We start from the raw sequence: 20,578 nt of genomic DNA, 5'->3' as shown, positions 1-20,578 counted from the left end.
GAAATGTTCAGTCTGGTGTATGAAAACACATGCACTCTCTTCCCTAACACCGAAGTGGTTTGAATTTACTGAGGAAAGATCTTTAAAAACAGTCGATTATCATCTGTTGGTCAAAGGTGGCACACGGATCTACAGCCTAATTAATGACGGAGGGCGCTGACGCGTGAGCCTCCATTGAAGGTGAGAACGCCAGGGTTACGAATATTGCAGTTTTATCCCATTAACGTATAATGAAAACCCCTGAAACAAGCAGGAGACAATCAGATGCAACATCGAAGATAAATCGATCCTAGCTCATGACAATGTTAGACTAAAATAATAAATTGAACAGAATTTTGAAATTCCAGTACGTTTACACCCGTAACAAAACGACGATAAACGTTTTATAACATAAAAAAGCGGAATGGTAATTGTAAGTATGAAGATACTGTCTGCCGTAATCGACAAATATCACGAAATAATTATACCAATCGCATTCTATTTTAGTACATTTTCTAACACGTCATACCTGAAACCATCTCCGATTGCAGCTGTACTCCGACAACATCGGGCACCAATACAGTACAAACGACAGGGGTCCAATGCTAACTACCAACTCGACGCCGCTTTTATAACACTGGGATAGGCGGTACTCAAATAACCGTTTCATAATTCATCATATAGTCCACAGCTCATACTGCACAAGTCGAAACCAATGTATATTTATCTCCAATATCAAACAAAACACATTAACCCAGGTTTTAACAAGGGCTCTGTATATAACGCGACACAAAGTGAGGCAAACTGAATGGGGAACACCCACAGAGCCATCGGTTTGCCATCTTTGACAGGATAAGGCAAAACAGCTCTTCTGAATGTCCAATTTCATTCTATTTTCACATATACTTATTACTGTAAAAGATGTATATATAAAAGGGTGTCACTTCAAATTCCGTATCTTTCTCCACTTATAAAGGCACCCGACTTGCAATGTGGTATTGGCCGGAAGTGTCATTTGTGTTCATTTTGGGATTCTGACTCATGCGCGGTAAGGAAGTGTAATGCCAACTGAAACATTATGATGCAAAACTCTTTTACAAATGAAGGGAAGGAAAGTTGCTCACTGGTACACTGGTCATTTACACAGACCACTATTATGTACGAGTCAGTGTATGGCCTACGATCACGGGCGTAACTCAGAAAACTTACAATCACCTTACATTTTCTCTGTGCAATCATTGTAATTTATTTTTACAATGGATTGAAAAGTCAGTTGTAGATTTAGAATCAATGGTAACTGCGATATCTTTGTGCAAATCGGGCCTAGAACAGTTATGGCAGGACCACTATTTTAGAATAATTTAAATTTCCTGAATTTACGCTTGTAAGGTGCAATCCGAGTGGTCAAATTTTTGCGTTTATACTTCAGTAAACCGAAAAAATGAAACTTCAACAATTTATGACTACTTTTTAAAGTGAACATAAAGTCAGCCATTAAATGGGAATTAATTATTAAGGCAATATTCCAGAAAAGTTGTTTTAAAAATGTTTTAAATTTTTAACACCGCTTATCAACAAAAATAAATAGTAAAAAAATCTTCAGTAACTAGCCACTCATTTGGTGGCGCCATCTTGCCATTTTATTGCTATTAAGAGTGATGCGCCTAGGCACTCTCCCTTACCATCGGTATTAAACAATGTGACAGGGAGAAAATAAAAAAACCTCTGATACCAATCAAAAAGTCACGAGACACATATAGCCAGATCGAATAAAATGCAGCTGTTAGCTTTCCAAAATTATCCACCTACATCCATCAATCCATATGAGGTACATCGTCAAATTCCACGAACATAAAAAAAATGTTCAGAGTAAAAAATAGGCCTATTTATTTGTAACCACTTGATACAAGCATAAATGCCGGCATCCACTTCTATACAACTGCTTTGCGGAAAAGGTTTCTCCAGAACACGTGATTTTTTCCTAAAATGCATACGCTACTTTAACACCGTCTAGAGCACGACAGAGCTTTTCTTTTGGAAACATTTTGCAAGGTATCCTAGTGATGAACTGCTACTTTAAGACATAAAAAGTGGCTTAAAACTGTTATATTGTTGAACATTTTCAACTGTTGTCGTGTTCTATCATTCTTTTTACTGCTTTATTATTTTAAATAATAACACATCACAGCTTTTTTTCTAAGACTTCAAGCACGTGTTTTACATCGTGTTCAAGAATATTTACCAGACACGATGGTAGTGAGCACTAAGGCTGGAGAAACTTTCCACCATGCGCACGTTTCATTCAGACCTTTAAACCTACGTCAGGTGATGCAGCCTGTCTGAGCTGGACTAGAACTCATAGCGACCGTAGTGGTCAGAGGCTCCAAAGTCATTATACTGCGCTAACACGCTGCTAACATTTGCTAACATTTTATATGTGTGCATACATACGAGTCTCTGGTGCACAGTATAACTGTTCCCATTTTCCCAAGGGCCAATCACATCTTGTAAACAGCGCGTCATACAGCTAACACCATAAGTACCACTAGAATGGATACCTTCTAGGCTGTACAACAAGATATATGCTCATGTAATCTCAAAACTTTACCACTTTGAAACATCGTCGCTTGGTTTGTTCGTTTGACTTGGTTGTGACGACGCTTAAACATATTTCGGTTATATCTCGACAATGTCTGCTTGTAGGTCGTCGCAAAGGCTGAAATGAATAACAAACACAGCTTCGGCCCGAACTATTAAAGTGGAAATGGGGCCTCCGGTGGCACAGTTGGCTAGCGCGCTAGAGCAGCCTAATGACCCAGGAGTTTCTCACCAATGCGGTCGCTTTGAGTTCAAGTCCAGCTCATGCTGGCTTCCTTTCCGGTCCTAAGTGGAAAGTGGAATGCCAGAAACCTGTAGATGGTCGTGGGCTTCACCCGGGCTCTGACCGGTTTCCTCCCACCATAATGCTGTACGCCGTCGTATAAGTGAAATATTCTTGAGTACGGCGTAAAAAACCAATAAAGTAAATAAAAAAATTAAAATGGGAAAGATTCTTACTTCACTGATCATGTACCAGACTGGTTTGTTGAAATAACATAACCCTGGCTTGTTCATCAATGTTCTGATGTGGAAAGTGCGAAGAGCCGGGGTTACTCTAGGGAATAATTCTGGCTTTCTCTATACCAACCGCCTTGAAAGTATCACCAGTAAAGATGACTTGCACACGTTGAGTTACCACAGCAACTGTCAGGGATGTTTTATGACCCATTCCCAAGCGTAAAATCACGCAGAGAGTCTGCGGCTCGAGGACACCAGGCCAACAGGTAAGCTGTTTTATGGGTCCCAGTGTGAAGGATTCGAGAGGTGAAGTATGTACTCTTCTGTCTAAACGTCATAGGATACCATCGATATTGTTCAGCAAAAAGTAAAACCAAAATATGGCATCGCATTATGTAATCTTCTGCATAAAAAATGTGCAGCGGCTTGATAACTGCTATGCAATGGGTCAACATTTGTTTCGGTGGAAACGGTGCACTGCTTTTTATGTTGTAATATATCCATATTTTTGCATAGTTGTGTCAGGAAATCAAAGAAATAGATCACAAACACTGCAACGATAATAGGAGTTATTTATTTATATGATTGATGTTTTACCCCGTAATCAAGAATATTTCACTTACACGACGGCGGCCAGCATTATGGTGGTTGAAAACGTGGTAGAACCCGGGGGAAACCCACAACCATCCGCAGGCTGCTGCAGACCTTCCCACGTAAGGCCGGAGAGGAAGCCAGCGTGAGCTGGACTTGATCTCACAACGGCCGCATTGGTGAGAGACTCCTGGGTCATTACGCTGCGCTAGCGCGCTAACCAACTGGGCCACGAAGGCCCCTGCAATAGAAGGAAATGTTGTCCTTTAAACTAGATGGTGCAGGGGGCACCTGGACCCATTGAACGTTCTAAGACAGGTTCAGCCTAACTGACTTTTTCTTGACTGCAACATTTGTCATGGAAATTGTCTTTCCCAAAATGAACAGTTTCAGTGAAAGGAAAAGCCTCATTAATCATTTATTTGAGTGGCGAGTGCCAGAGGATATAACAGCATGTACAGAACAAAATTGACGCCCTATATAATTTTGTCATCGTATACATATAAATTGCTTTACAGCGTGTTAAAACAAACGATATCCACCTGTAGGCCACTACACGTTTAAGGTCTGGAAAGCGCTATGCTGTACCAAACATGGGGAAAATTTGACGATGGCTAGTCAAGTAGCACAGGCTTCAAAATTTTCAGCACAGTGCTGAAAGCTGTAGAATTAGGGCTCTGGAATGCTTTTATAAACATAAATGAACATGGATCCAGGTTTAGGTCCTTAAACAATAATGTGTTTTGGGCTTTCCGATCTGGTTTGACGTCACTGAGGCCCCAAGCGTGGTCATAAAATGACTTAACACGATTCACGGTTCTTGGTGGAGATTGAAAAATCTAAGTGGAAGCAAAACATATGTTAGGCAAAAAAAATCATACTATAAGCATTCATCCGGATTGTACAGAGTGTTCAGAGGTGAAGAAGCCACACCCACGCACTAGTTTTATTAAAACTACTGACCACAGCAGCGAAAGGCGCATTTCACGTCGATTCATTACTTGTCTAAGCATCGTTTTGGAGTGCTTGAGTGAGTGAGTGCTTGGGGTTTAACGTCGTACTCAACATTTTTTCAGTCATATGACGACGAAGGAATCCTTAGGGTGCATGTACGTGTAATGTGCCTCCTTTTTGCGGGACGGATTTCCACCGCTCTTTTATTTAGTGCTGCTTCACTGAGACGACTTACCGAAGGCAAGTAAGGTGCCCCGCCCGAGCCATTATACTGATACGGGTCAACCAGCCGTTGCACTATCCCCTTCATGCTGAACGCCAAGCGAGGAAGTGAAAACTTCCTCTTTTAAAGTCTTAGGTGCGACTCGATCAAGGATTGATCCTGGATCTACCGGTCCCGAAGCGGACGCTCTACCAACTGTGCTGTCCGGGCCGGTCATCGTTTTGGACACATATAAACCGAATACAGGTCTCTGTTTTTAACGTATACATTTCACTGACTTGTCATGTTCGTTAAGACAAAGATAAATGTCTATGGCAGTCTGGTGATATCTACATGTTTAGTGGATTATTCCACTGCCGTGTGAAGTCATTTACGAAACAGCTAATACAAGTGGAATGTCAGTAAGCAATATGGAAGGGTTACCAGAGAAACGTTTCAGCCTAAACTACTGAGGCATTTCAACTCGTTTTTTTTCAGTCAGTTTTGATATCCTGTGTTGTTTAGGTTTTCGCATTGTCATGTCATTTATTGTCTCTACCTTGACTTTAATGGAGATATAACAGACTGGATTAAGGCTAGTCCGTACTGTGCAATACAAAGTAAGAGTCAATGCGGTAACACAAACGGAACGATTGATAGTTAAAGCTAACACGACATTAACCCCACCCCAAAGATAAGTGTTGTTTTAGTCCTGTACCAGGGCTATTGACCTAGTGACAGTGGAGAGTTAATACAGATTTATTATTTATTCCTAATAAGCTACCCATATATATATTGTATGCATTGTTAAATTGAGTATAAAAATATTGAAAAGGGGTACATTATTTGGCACTTAACATTACTAGATAATGAGGGTGGTTTATGCAATTTTCGGTAATCTCCGCCGAATTACATCCTACAGGTCCCACCTTTAGAAACGTACCAACCGTCGCCATTTTTTTCGGTGTTACAAAGCTAAAAGAGTGGCAACAAGCATGTCAAATTTCTCCACAAAATGATTTGTCGTTCTGCATACGGTTGTAAAAAAACAGGTCGACAAAGAGCCCTGGATATTTTTTCAAGTTCCCAGCCGATTTGATCTCCAGGAATGCTTGGATTTTCAGTACAACACAGAACGCTTTTTGCACCCACCAAAAAACAGCCGTATCTTATCTCGCCAGCTATAAGCTACGAGAGGAATACAGCTGAATTTTCACAACGGCAACTGCATACAGTACTTATAAATATAATTGACTGAACTGAAAACTGATAGTAAATATCTATATAGAAATGCCCACGTTCACACTGTACATGTATTTGTATTGCACACGACTATATTTCCACATTCGAAATGCCGACAAAAACATGTTTTCCTTAAAAAGAAACCACAGTTTGACAATAGTGTGACGTCACAACCATCGTTTAACATTGGAGAGATTACATTTTCTCCATCAGTTTTACATATGCTACAACATTCCGATATACCACAGAGCGATGATGTTTATATAAGGGGTTTATATATAGTCAGTGAATTGAATGAAAACGTCATTCATGATTTCACCAAAGTGTAGGAAAGGAAAGGGAAGGGAAATCTGAACAGTATTAATACGGGGTGTTTTACGGAAAACACCAGGCCCTCTTTGTTGTCTGTTAGAACTGTTTGTAACGGACTTCCTGATACTGTAAAGATATTTTCTTAGAGACACTTTGAAATATTAATAAAAAATAAATAGGGAATATGTTTTGGGTGCCAAGAGGCATCGAACATAATAGCTGAAGTAGACACTCTCTGCATGTTACACAATTCACACAAGATATCGTGCCTGATTACGCATAGAATGTATGACAGCAAAGAAAACAGTCGTTATGTTCAAACTTACATCGGTGGGGGATGTGTTTAAGAAAAATTTAACTGACCTTTACTATCAAAGGATGCTTAGGTTATCTGATACTCAAATTCAAAAAAGCACAGTCCAGTGATTGTACTTTTTAAAGGCTGTACAGCTCTGAAGAACGGTTGTCGGGATTCCTCGATGTAAAAACCATTACAAACACACAGAACATGACGCCTCGCTGTAAAACCATAGTAAATACACCAGGTATGATGCACCACTGTAAAGGCACGTGAAATACACCAAACCGAATCCCTCGCTGTAAAACCATGGGGAACACACCGTAATGATGCCTCAATGTACAGCCATGGTGAATACACCAAACAGGATGCCTCACGATAAAAACCATTTTGAATACGCCAGACATGTTGCCTTACTATAAAGCAATGGTAAACACACCAATCAGGATGCTTCGCTGTAAAATCATGATAAACAAACCAAACCGAATGCCGCATGGTAAAACCGCGAAAACACCAGACATGATGCTTCACTGTAAAGCCATGGTGAATTCAAAAGACATTATGCCTCACTGTAAAATCTTGGTGAATACACCAGGCATGACATGTCACGTGGTAAAGACACCAAACAGGATGCCTCGCGGTAAAGTTATGATAAATACATCAAACAGGATGCCTCGCCGTAAAACCATGGTATATACATCAAACAGGATCCCTCATTGTAAAGCCACGGTGAACACACCAAACAGGATGCCTCATTGCAAAACCTGGGCCCTGGCTGTAAAACCATTTTGAATACAACAAACATGATGCCTTACTGCAAATCCATGGTGAAATCAAAAGACATTATGCCTCACTGTAAAGCCATGATAAACGCAAGAACAAGATGCCTCGCTGTAAAACCTTGATGAATACACCAGGCGTGACATGTTACATGGTAAAGACACCAAACATAATGCCTCGCTGTAAAGTCATGATAAATACATCAAACAGGATGTCTCGCTGTAAAGTCATGCTAAACACACACAACAGGATGCCTCGCTGTAAAACCACGGTAAATACACCAAACAGGATCCCTCATTGTAAAGCCATTGTGAACACACCAAACAGGATGCCTCACTGCAAAACCTGGGCCCTGGCTGTAAAACCATGTTGAATACAACAAACATGATGCCTTACTGCAAATCCATGGTAAACACACTAAAGAAGATGTCTCGCTTTAAAGTCACGAAGAACAAACCAAACAGATACACTACACATGATGCCTCACTGTAAAGCCAAGGTAAATAAAAAAACAGGATGCCTCGCTGTAAAGCCAGGGTGAACACACCAAAAAGGATGCATCGCTGTATAACCGCGAAAACGCCAGATATGATGCCTCACTGTAAAGCCATGGTGAATTCAAAAGACATTATGCCTCACTGTAAAGCCATGATAAACGCAAGAACAAGATGCTTCGCTGTAAAACCTTGGTGAATACACCAGGCATGATATGTTACATGGTAAAGACACCGGACATAATGCCTCTCTGTAAAGTCATGATAAATACACCACACAGGATCCCTCACTGTAAAGCCATGCTGAACACACCAAACAGGATGCCTCACTGCAAAACCGTGAAAACCCCAAACCATGATGCCTCACTGTAAAGCCATGGTAAACACACAAAACTGGATACCTTGGTGTAACGCCATGGCGAATACACCAAACACGATGCCTCAGTGAAAAGTCATAGTGAATACACCAAACAGGATGCCTCACTGTAAAACCATGTTGAGTACACCAGGCATGGTAAAGCCATGATAAGCACACGCAACTGGTTGCCTCGTTGTAAAGTCATGGTAAACACACAAATCATGGTGCATACACCAGGCATGATGCCTTACTGCAAAATCATGGTGAACACACAAAACAGGATGACTCGCTGTTAAGCCATGGTAAATTCACCAGACATAATGCCATGAAAAGCCATGACAGACGCACACAACAGAATGCCTTCCTGTAAAACCATGGCAGTATGTTACTGCAAAGACATGGTAAACACATCAAACAGGATGCTTCGCTGTAAAGTCGTGGTAAACACACCAAACAGGATGTCTCATTGTAAAACCATGGTTAATATACCGAACAGGATGTCTCACTCTGAAGCCATGGTGAATACTCCAGACAGGATTCGCTTGAAGGATGTCTTTTCTAGTCACTGTTTATGGAAACCAAGTCGACATGTACCTAGCGCCAAGATATAGTGATAAAAGCGTCTCTCATCAAAGTGTACTTAGAGTAGTATAAAAATACTGAGTCTCAAAAACTAATTGTGACTGAGGCTTTTTGTAATCAGTGTGATTTTTATTAATAAGGGACGCATTTATGAAACCTACAAGTTGATTTTTTATGACCCTTAGGAGTATTGGGACACTCTGCTGCATTTCTGATGAATATAAGTTTGTCCAGAATCATCCAATGTCCATGCTTCAGTATGCACAAAGCCAGGCCACTCGTGAAACCCGTGATGATAACAGCAACAGACGGGTACATTATTAACCCATGATTCGCCCATACCTTACAGAAATCAAAAACAATTATGCCTCAAGCATATGATGAAGAGTAAAAAAGAAAACATGACAGAATGGTTGCACAAAGAAGACGTTCTCGCCGTTGACCGTGACTTTCGTGATACCATGACATTTGTACACGACCTCTCCAACTTTTCTTGGAAAGAATTGTAAAGAATTTACTACGGGAGACGACTACTCGTCCAGGCATGTCACAAACATATGATGGGCTGTCGAGAGCGCAAATGGTCTGGTTAAAACATAGAAATGCTTTAACAATGTTGTACCCAATTCAGACATACAAAATCTAAAGGATTTCATTTCATTGTGGCAGCCATCATGAAATACCGAGCTCCTTTGCAAACCGCCAATGAAAAAAACTCTAAAGTAGCATGGAGGATACTGAATTTAGTCTGAACGTAAAAAAATTGTAAGTGCGTATAACAACGGACCATTGATTAAAGCATGGGTCACGTACATGACTTGGTTGTCTCTGGGAAATAGCGGTATTCTGCCAAACTTGGCCGTTTTATCCACAGAGGACATACACTCTCTGACATTTGTTGTACATCAAGTGAAACAGGCCGCGAGCTACACTCAGGTGTATCTTCAATGATGCAAACCACAAACTTTCTGAAGTGCGTGATACTGTGGTTTTATGCTACCTCGGCAGTATTTCCGCCAGTGCGAAATGATCCCAGAAGACACAAACGTCAATCGCCAAATATACGACAAATCGTTTACATAGAGAAAAAGGGGCAGGACCAGGAGAAAACCAATGTCATTAATTGATAATCCGAATTTTTCCTGCGTGGAGAAAACAGGACAAAGATCATAGGAAACCGTTGCTACATGCCAGGTTCCAAGCCTAAGAAACCAGCGCTGAAGGTGGTTTAAACATTTCAAACGGACAGCGATCTAGGGTCCAGGATCGAATAATGTTGCCACAGGATGGCACACTGACTACAGCAACAACACTACTTATTCCTTTATTCTTATCATCATTTTCAGGCCAAAGTGATGGAATATAACTCTTGATAAAACGCGGAGCCCTGTCTTTAGGTAACTTCCAACGCTGCTTGGATGTTTGTAACTTCAAACGCTGTTCGATGTTTGTCGATCTATTGATCGACCTGGCAAATACGTGCCATAATCTCAACTCCCTTTGTTTGCTCGGTCAGAAGATAAAGCAAATCTTCTAAAGTGAACTGCAATCATTTGAGGATATTAAACGAACGAGTAAATATTTGCCCGTGCATGCTACGTGTGTTTGTGGATAACTAGAAATCAGGCGTTTAGTATACTAGCTCCACCTCAAAGAGCTTTGAACACGCTTAGAAGCAATTAACTTCTGAGGTGTTTAATTATGCTATTCTATGAGTCATTTCTCTACTATGGCGTGGCGTTACGCAAGCCGCAGATGGACTGAGACAATTACTATACCGGAATTGCAATGTGTAAACACTTAAAACTGGGAAAGTAACAATGAAATAACGTAATGAGCAACGACAAATAAATTCGTTCATACAGCTCTAACAACACGTAGCTATTGCTCCTATAATGGATAGCGGATATATGATGTTGAAATATTATTTCCGGACTAGCAGGTTTGCTCATTCTTTTCTGTTATCTGATCACAAAAAACCTTTGTTTTTTAAAGACCCGTAGTAACCACTTCCTCACTCCTCTCTGTACATAAGCTCATAGCAAGGCGTAAATGAATAAGTGAAATCATTAGTAAAAACTCTTGCAACTAAGATTTTTTTGCATGCAAGTCATATGAAATATAGCACTTCTTACGTTTGCTCCTTAGCTGCGACGACCGGCCCGTAGGAATCCACGTTGTTGTTTCTGCTGTCCTTGCTTTTGCTGATGTTTGGAATGATTCTCTCTTTGTCGTGATAGTAGGATGTGAATTTGAAACGCTCATGCAAAACGCACAAGCTTCGGCTTGTGAATGCGTGTCGGACTACAGCTATATATTATAACTCTCCTACTGGACCCTGGTGTCTGCCTTTCCCTTCCCTTCTTTGTCAGTAGGTTGCTGTTTATACTCATATTTATGATTGATGAATACCACCGGCTATTTGTAAATGACGAAAAGCCTCATTAAATTTATTAATCAAGGAATGAGTCATTTTCTTGTCAGCCAAGGTTTTCAACAGACTGATATTGATACTGTTACTGGGCCGGTAAGACAAGCATCAGAAGCTATAAACGACAATTGAAAAGACAAAAACGTGGGATACCCATTAGCTTGATACTGCCATAAATTCAGCACTTTATCCAAACACAGGTGCAGCCACACTGCTAGCCACACACAATAAACACAATCACTTACTTAAAAACATTCATAACCTGAAAATCACCTTTAATTTATTAAATTATGCATTCATGTACTTTCATTTATTCGTTTATTTGATTGTTGTCATACTCAATAATTTGAAATATTGTTATGCAGCTGGTGTCATGAAACAATATTTACATAGCTTATCAGTGGCGATGGTGTCTGGAAGCAATATGCAAACAGGATTGTCTTGAACAAAAAACAACACCCTAATGTGAAGTCTGTCTCTATATTCGTGTACATGTAAAATACAGCTACATCACACTACATGTTAATATGCAACATAGGACAAAAAGAAGAGTTCTTTTCAGGGCGGAATTTATCGTGTTGTCCACCTGTGAAGAAATAAACATATTAAGGACATCAGATAAAAGCAGTGAGAATAAAATATAAGCGAAATCATTGACACTTAAGTCCTGTTCTCGGTATTACACTAATCCTCTGAAATCCTCCAAGAGATTTTTAACAGATATTACTTTTGCATTATACATTACTTATGGTGTAAACTGTCAAGTCATGTTAATATAACAGTGATCAAACATTACAATGCTGCAGAAATGCTGGCAGGAGTCGAGATTTTGCCAATAAATTGTACAATATTGTATTGTGTTTCATATGTGCATATAGATTAGAAAACACAAGAGCTTATTTGAAGACAGACAGACAGATCTATTATAATCTTTTTGCCACGATATTAAAGCCCTCAAAGCTTTGCCGATCTCTATGCTTGTAGCTATACATGAAATCATGCAGCCTTTAAAACCCTTTTGCGATTTTATTATCTTTGTGGAAATGTTGAGTGTATGACTGACATGTCACTATAATCTGAGTGACGTGTTTCACTTTTGACGCATGAAGTTATAAATGCAATATTAACTGAGCTGGTTGTGTCACGTAGGTAGTTCCGTACCATATCAAAACTTCTCTTGGAGTTTTTAGGCTGGAATCGATTCAAGTCATTTGGTATTAGGAGGTATTTCAACCACATATAGTACACATTTATTTACATCTTTATTTACATTTACAAGGAGAACAAAACAGGTTTTAGCATGCTGAAGCACTACATTTTTTAAACTGGAGTTTTTCACACTGGCATATTCTTAATGTAACATAATTCTTCTGAATTCTGTTCTGAACGATTGATTGAGTGGGTGATGTATTGGATGACAGTATCGCAATGGTTTCAGTACGGAAAGCTATTTATATTTTTAGTGGGGGGGGGGGGGGTGTCAGTCTGACATTCCTTGTAGGCTACCAGGTACTTGATTTTCACCAACAAAGTGTGAACATCTACCTAAATGTCACATGTGGAGAAGTTTGCAGTCACTTGCGATGGTGAAATTCCAGTTTCTCACTGACCGCCATCGTATGAGTATAGCCTAAAAACAGCAATTAAATTAATACATTTTGTTTTGGCATGACGACCGTGTTATACTGATGCGAGAGCTGTCATTTTCACAGACACAGAAAGGCACAGGAGTGACGGAGGTAAACCCCTGGCCTTTTGCAAATAGCTAACAAACTTTTCCACATGTTTCCACAATGCGTATATTTCCAACCACAGTTAAGTGTGTAAAACATGTTGATGAACGTCACGTGATTTCCAACGAACTTCATGTAAGATCATTTAAAGTACCGGCAATGACAAAGGCTGTTACCATTAACTGAAGGACCCCGCAACAACGAAAGCAAAAGCGATTTCCTGTCTCCTGGGGGTCGCCAGCCTTTAACAAAGGGAATAAAATTTTGTACTTCAATTTACTACCAACAACAGCAACGTCAACAACAATGCATTATTTGTGAAACAGGCAAATGACACTGCTCTTCCTTGGGTTACAAAATTTGCTGGTAAGCCCGATTAAGATTCGAGTTGAGTGAGTGAGTGCTTGGGGTTTAACGTCGTACTCAACAATTTTTCAGTCATATGACAACGAAGGAATCCTTAGGGTGTATGTAATGTACCTCCTTGTCGCAGGACGCATTTCCACCGCTCTTTTATCTAGTGCTGCTTCACTGAGACGACTTACCGAAGGCAAGTATGCCGTCCCGCCCAAGGCATTATACTGATACGGGTCAACCAGTCGCTGCACTATCCCCTTCATGCTGAACGCCAAGCGATGATGTTACAACTTCCTCTTTTTAAGGTCTTAGGTGTGGCTCGACCCAGGGTTGATCCTGGATCCACCGCTCCCGAAAAATTCGAGTTGAAGTTTCTTACCCCATTTTTTGGACAACTTGGTCACCTTGATCTGCGCCGTAAAATTCATGTAAGACAAAACCCCGCATCGCTTCGGTGGCCTAATGGTTAGAGCGTGCGCCTCGAAGTCGGCGGAACTGGGATCAAACACGTGTCGGGTCATGCCAAAGGCTTTAAAAATGGCACTTGTTGCTGCCTCGCTTAGAGCTAAGCACCGAAATGTTAAGGTATGGAAACATGGCTGATTCACCCATTGTCTGTATAATGTGACAGGGTGGAGTGTCATGTCTGGTGTCTTCGTCATTACACTTTGGTGATGGCAGCACTTTTGCGGCATGGACTCGCCACAAAACCATTCTAGAGTGTTCACGTGTCAGTGCTAACGTTTTGAGTGGGTGAGTGCTTGAGGTTTAACGTCGTATTTAATTTTTCAGTCATATGACGACGAAGGACTCCTTAGAGTGCATGTAATAAGTTTCCTTGTAGCAGGACGGATTTCCATCGCTCTTTATCTAGTGCTGCTTCACTGAGACGACTTAGAGAAGGCAAGTAAGCTGCCCCACCCGAACCATTATACTGATAAGGGTCAATCAGTAGTTGCACTATCCCCTTCATGCTGAACGCCAAGTGACTAAGTCACAACTTCCTCTTTTAAGGTGTTAGGTGTGACACGACCCAGGATAAACCTGGATCTACCGCCTCCTGAAGCGGACGCTCTATCAACTGTTTGACTTTCAGAAGTGGGATTTACCATTACACGGGCGATAACCCTGACTTGCTTTCTCCTCGGTTTTGAGGTGCTCTTCCATAGGCTCGACACATATTAACTTGTTACCGGCCTTAGCCGATCTTTATCTTCATCCCCAACCACCATCCACGTTTCCAGTTAACCAAGATAGTTCAAACATTTGTCAGTGCTATAAACATCTCACATCAAAGTCAAAACAGTCAATGTTTGCTTGACAAAGCCACGAAAATGTCGTTTCGTGTACCAGGTGAACCACAAGTTAATATCTCAAGTTGTTTGTCCACGTGCCAGGTCATCTGTCATGCGTGAAGCGTCAATTTTCGAAAAGACACAGATTAAATTGGTCACAGAACACGACCAGTAAATATCATGAAGGTGGGATTTGGTGCAAGACGCAGATTTAATATGCCACACAAATATATGACAGTAAAATAAGATATTCATTTGCATGTGTGGTTGTTTGACCGGTTTGTCAGGGTAATATTACAACTATAACCTGTAAAAGCATCAATACAGGGGAGGAAAAACTGTAAACAAATGATTTGTCCAACTCAAAGACAGTGATAACCCTCACACAAGATCGAACAACCAACACACTTAGATAAATTCAATACCATTATAATGTTTTTAAATCTACAAGTTTACCTCTTGTTTATAACTGTTTAAATGCCTTGAAAATAACGTATTCCATAAAATTTCAATCACCAACTTCGTTAATTGTACTGTTTTATTCTTCCCTTGTATTGTTTCCTCTGTATCTGTATTTACTAATACCTGCTTCAGTCGATAGATGGCGCATGGACCGCGTGACCAGGCGTATACATGGACGTCACACAGCCAACAGCTGGTAGCTCTTGCAGAGCTCACCTCTCTCCCTGCATAAGGAGACGGGGTCAAAGTTTTGAATAAGGCCACTTTGTGAAAGCCCTGCCTCGTTAGCTTACAGCCTGCAGAAGGCCAGTGGAGCCGACACTTGTAACCTCGCACCGCGTTGGTCAACGTTGCTGGCAGGTCACGCCAGCCGTGCGTATGCCAAGCGCCAGACGTGCGTACGCACTACCAGCTTCGTTGTTTCGTTATCTTAACAAATATCTGAATATCTGAAAACTGCATTTGGTGTGTTGGACTCCCTTCTTCAGTTGCTGAGTTTTTGTGTGAGTCAAGTTCGTCATAGAGAACTCCATTTGGCGTCGATTCTAAATAAATTGTGTTACCTGGCTCCGTAACAATGCTTTATCTCGATTTAATTCGACATCATGGCATGAAAAAGTTGATCACTAGATTCATCTTCATAAGCTGAGACTTATTTATTTTACGCCGTACTCAAGAATATTTCACTTTATACGACGGCTGCCCGTAAGCTCAAAGAAGTGACGAACTCAGGATAGGCTAACCCTGGCCATACATTGGTTTATCTGAAATAGAGATTAACTAGAGCCTTGCTTAATTTGTTCTTAATGAATCTTAAGCTCATGATTATCTGCATATGAGCCTGTGTGCTGCACCATAAACACCCTGAGTCATATATTCCATGGTACATTCTATAAGCACATAAGGCGGACCCTGTAACATTAGACCACGGAAGCAGTCTAAGCGTATTGTAATATAATACGTTGACGTACTGTGGTATTAGAATGTCTGAGTGGGAATCCAAACAAATGCGAAACGGTGAAAGGACGCTGAGACTACTTTGACATGAGATGTTTATCAGGATACATTTAGTGTCATTTTTCAGAATAATTCTCATTATTGAGAAGCCCATGTTTTCTGACATATTGCCATGAATAATTATGTGTGAATTGTGTAGATGCTTAAGTCTGCTCTCCTTTCAGACTCTTGCAGACGTTGGGTATACCACGTAGGTATGTTGTTTTGATCTTGTCTCATCACAACGACCTGATTATTACCACTAATAACTACATACATGTATCTATATTTGTGAATGATTGTTTGAGCTGATTTAATGCTTAGGAACTATTTCACAATCACTTTCCACCGTGTGCATTTTGAGACAATAATTACACACGATATTAGTTCATCTCATTATTCTTTAGGCCCTAATATAAATAAAGAAATATGCGTACAAATCAAGAACTATATAAAATGATCCAAATGATGAAAACTGGGATATATCACGATCCATATAAACACCTTTAGAAATATAAGTTAGCTTGATGTAACATGTAAAGCGATTTAATTTATTTAATCCGATTGCATTTAATATACCTTTACCTCTTCGACGGCTGTATATGGGACTAATAGCTATAAACAATAATTGAGCACTTTTAACGCCAACCTCTAGAGCTTTTCCTGGTTATAGCGTAGATAGTAATATACAATATATATGCAATTAGCCTTAGTTTCGCACAATCCCCGCAATATTCATCTTGTGACCTAACAGCTTTGACCTAAATCCTTTGCTCGTAATATGAGTAACAGACTTTACATGTTTAAATTTAGAGTTATTTCTGCGAAATCATATGAAACAAACCATAAAGAATTTCAATCGCTCAGACACACAGAATGGGGGTTCAAAGCCGGTCTTGGAGAGGAATTTTCTTGATTTCCCTGTTTGATTTTGCCTGTTCGTTGAAGACTACGTATCTTCCACCAATAATGTGTGCATTTCTGCGCTTAACATGTGGAAAAGTCACTAACTTGCGAAACGCCCGTGGTGTACGTCGGGCACTCATGTTCCCGTCTACGTATATATGAAATACTATTGAGTACTTGTTCTTAAAACAACAAGAAAATAAACAAAAGAAATGTACCGGTAACATAGCAGGCAGTTTGCCGATGACGCGCACTGTTGATTCTTGAGTACGGCGTAAAACACCAATCAAGTAAATAAACAAATAAATCATTTTTTTTATTTGTACACCAATACTTCGTGAATGTTTTAGATTGCTGATTTATGCGATACACGAATCCTCTCCGCGTTTAGAAATGGGCTAGGCTTCTGAATGGAGAATGGTGGCTCCTAATTGATGCCGGGGGATTTCAACTTCTACAACTGCAGTCAGGCGTATACACGAATGGAAGGAAGTTGATACTACTTCCCTCAGAGAGTCAAGCTTTTGAGAAGGAACTTAAATATAATTTTACGCCTCCACCGAGTACTTTAACTCCTGAACTGAAAAGTATATATGGCATTATATATCGCACAAATCGCATTGTAAGTTGAGGAGATCTGAACATACCAGCTCACTTTAGGAGGTACAAAACATGCCTGCTGACGTACATGCATAGATATAGCTCACTCATCTAGAGAAATTCCATTGTCACCCTACTAATGATCAGTTAATAATCAACTAAGGAAACGTTAATGGGGAACATAGTTTATTTCGTGATTCGATATATCACAGTGGGATCTGTAAGGCAACCATAATTACCATATAGAATTTATATAAGAATTAAAGTCTTAAATAACTTAAATCACGACCACATTCAAAGTTAATACAGTATAGTCCTTTCTCGCAACAGCAACCAGTAAAACAACATTGTATTCTTCTACAGATATTAAATGAAAACCTCCCCGATCTATTTTTACCATATGCGTAATATGTATCTACGACTTTCACAAAGTTCACTTGTATCCATGTTAGTGTACGGTAGGTTAAAACCAGCTTATTCACGTGATTTACATATATAACTATATATTTTACATTATTTACAGTGTACCATGTTGAATTCAAAAATTCAAATTTTAGTCTGCCAACGTAGCCTGAATATAGTACTAATTGCTACGATAATTATTGGCCAAATAATCTGTTCTAGGGCGATATCATGGGAACATAGGAAATCAGTATCTGACATCTGTTTCTCAAAGAAGGTGACGAGTGTTTTTTTGTACATCTATCCTTATATTTTGGTGTGTATATATACCAAAATATAATGATACTTTCATACCACATATACCACATCTGTGGTCTGCGTGAATAAAAGGTAATTGAATTGAATTAGGACAAGTATAGGAAATATTCAGTAGCATTGCGGTTTCACTCATTCAACATCCTTTCTAGAACCAGAAAGATGTTAAATTCTAAATTGTACAAAGCACCACAGAAACGATTTACATCACAATTATACAACGAACTGCATTATTCAAAATAAACTGTGCAAATTCACGAAACACTGAAGTGACATTGGCAATACAACAACTTCTGTACAAATCACTGACATTCTGAGTATATAAAATATATATCATTATCACATTTAATTCAAATCACAATATCAGGAATTCACACGTGTTGGGAAAAGGCTCCAATACACGAGAAACTAGTAAAGAGTCTTAAGCCCGGCATACTCAAACAAAAATCATTAACGATAATAGGATTCCGGAGCTGAAGATCCGGAATATCAGTACCCGAACACGTGCAACATTTGTTTTCCATTTTTGAAGATTCCGGTGGTAAACTATGGTCGATAATGATCATTTAAGTGGTTACCCACACACGAGCAAAACTTCCCAGATTTTTTTATTGCCTGAATGACTAAATCCGGGTTTCAGCAACAAATGCATTCCTTGTGCGCTGTGGTTTATGATGCTGAATCGGGTCATAGTTTTGTAAAGGTTTCCATGCGCATTGACTCTTTGTCTGAGCACCAATGAGAAGGTCGCAACGCTGGATTACCATTACAGCGATTTGGCCAGTTTACCAGAAAGGACGAGCTTTAGACACTGAAGACGTCACAGGCGTATCATGATATTAATGTATTTGGTCTTCGTCATCCTCACTACGATTAAAGTAAAAGTATGTTTTTAAACGAGTGTAAAACTAGAAAGATGAAGTAAATATCGTCAAAAACCACCCTATAAATTGTGTATTTTTTTCTCACTTACCTATGTCAAATTAAATCTTTGGTCTCTAAGATGGCTTTCAGGATTATGCATATGCAGTATAATGCTTTTTTATTGTATCGTGTTTGTACCGAAATTTGTATATAATATCAGATAAGCTATTCACAGGCTATCTGGCATAAGTTAGTTACATTATCACATTTCACGAAATTACAGTTAGGGTAAAAAATGCCTTCACATCAAACATAAAGCACAGCCTACCACCTCAACATTTAACTGTGCTTTCCTTGTTCAAAAAAAATCTTACTTTGAATGAGAGTTGTCCATGGTTCTTGTGATGAAATTTATTTCATTTTTTGTTTTCTCCTTATTAACTCTAAGCCCCGAGGTGACGTGATGTTAGCAATAAAATAACTTGATTGTGAACTGTTGTAATTTACCCAGATTTTTAACGATTGTCCGCACTAGATATTACAGTTATCTAATAAAATTCTACTGCGAGAAAACAGTAGTCAGCACCAGATATTACAGATATCTGGTCACATCCTGCATTACCCTGAAAAAGAAACTGTGTACATCTGATCACATCGTATAGGGTGCATACAATAGGCTTTGATAGATATTAAATGCATCTGATCACTTTCTATTATTTTTTCTAGGTATTACAGACATCTGATCAAAACCTTCTGGTGTGCACATAAAAACGCTAGTCTACATCATATATTAAAGACACCTAGGCTGCACTATATATTTCAGACATCCGATGAAAGTCTGAAATAGTCTACTGACACCAAATCACATTGTGTAGGGTGTAACCCTTAGCCTGTAAATTTTAGTGCACACGATATAGTTCATAAACGTGAACCTGTTGCGAGCAGTAAATATATCAGGTATCCATTGCTAGTTCAAATCTATAAAATATGTGCTTAGATAACAGTGTTCTTATTTTTTATAAAAAAAATACACATAAATTTCTGGCCTGTTCATCACAAGTGTTTGCCTATAGAGTCACCATTAAAACTACAATGGGGGGGGGGGGGGCGTGCTGTAGTAACACTAATAAAAAGGAAAGAAAAAGGAGTTGTCAATTATTTGTATCAAACTATCATCTCCGCTGATCTCACATAACATAACAAAATGTGCATAGCCTTTTCAATTTACGCAGTTTAGATACGCATGTTCACACCGGATTCGTTTTAAATTCCAAGTATCATTCATATCGTCTCATAATTCATATCCCCTTCTCTCACATAACAAAATGATCATCTACGATTAAATAAACTTTGGACAACAAAGACGGA

Source organism: Liolophura sinensis, chromosome 9 (genome assembly GCF_032854445.1).
Source record: "Liolophura sinensis isolate JHLJ2023 chromosome 9, CUHK_Ljap_v2, whole genome shotgun sequence".
In the NCBI taxonomy this organism is placed as follows: Eukaryota; Metazoa; Mollusca; class Polyplacophora; order Chitonida; family Chitonidae; genus Liolophura; species Liolophura sinensis.
Note: the sequence above shows the minus strand (reverse complement) of the source record.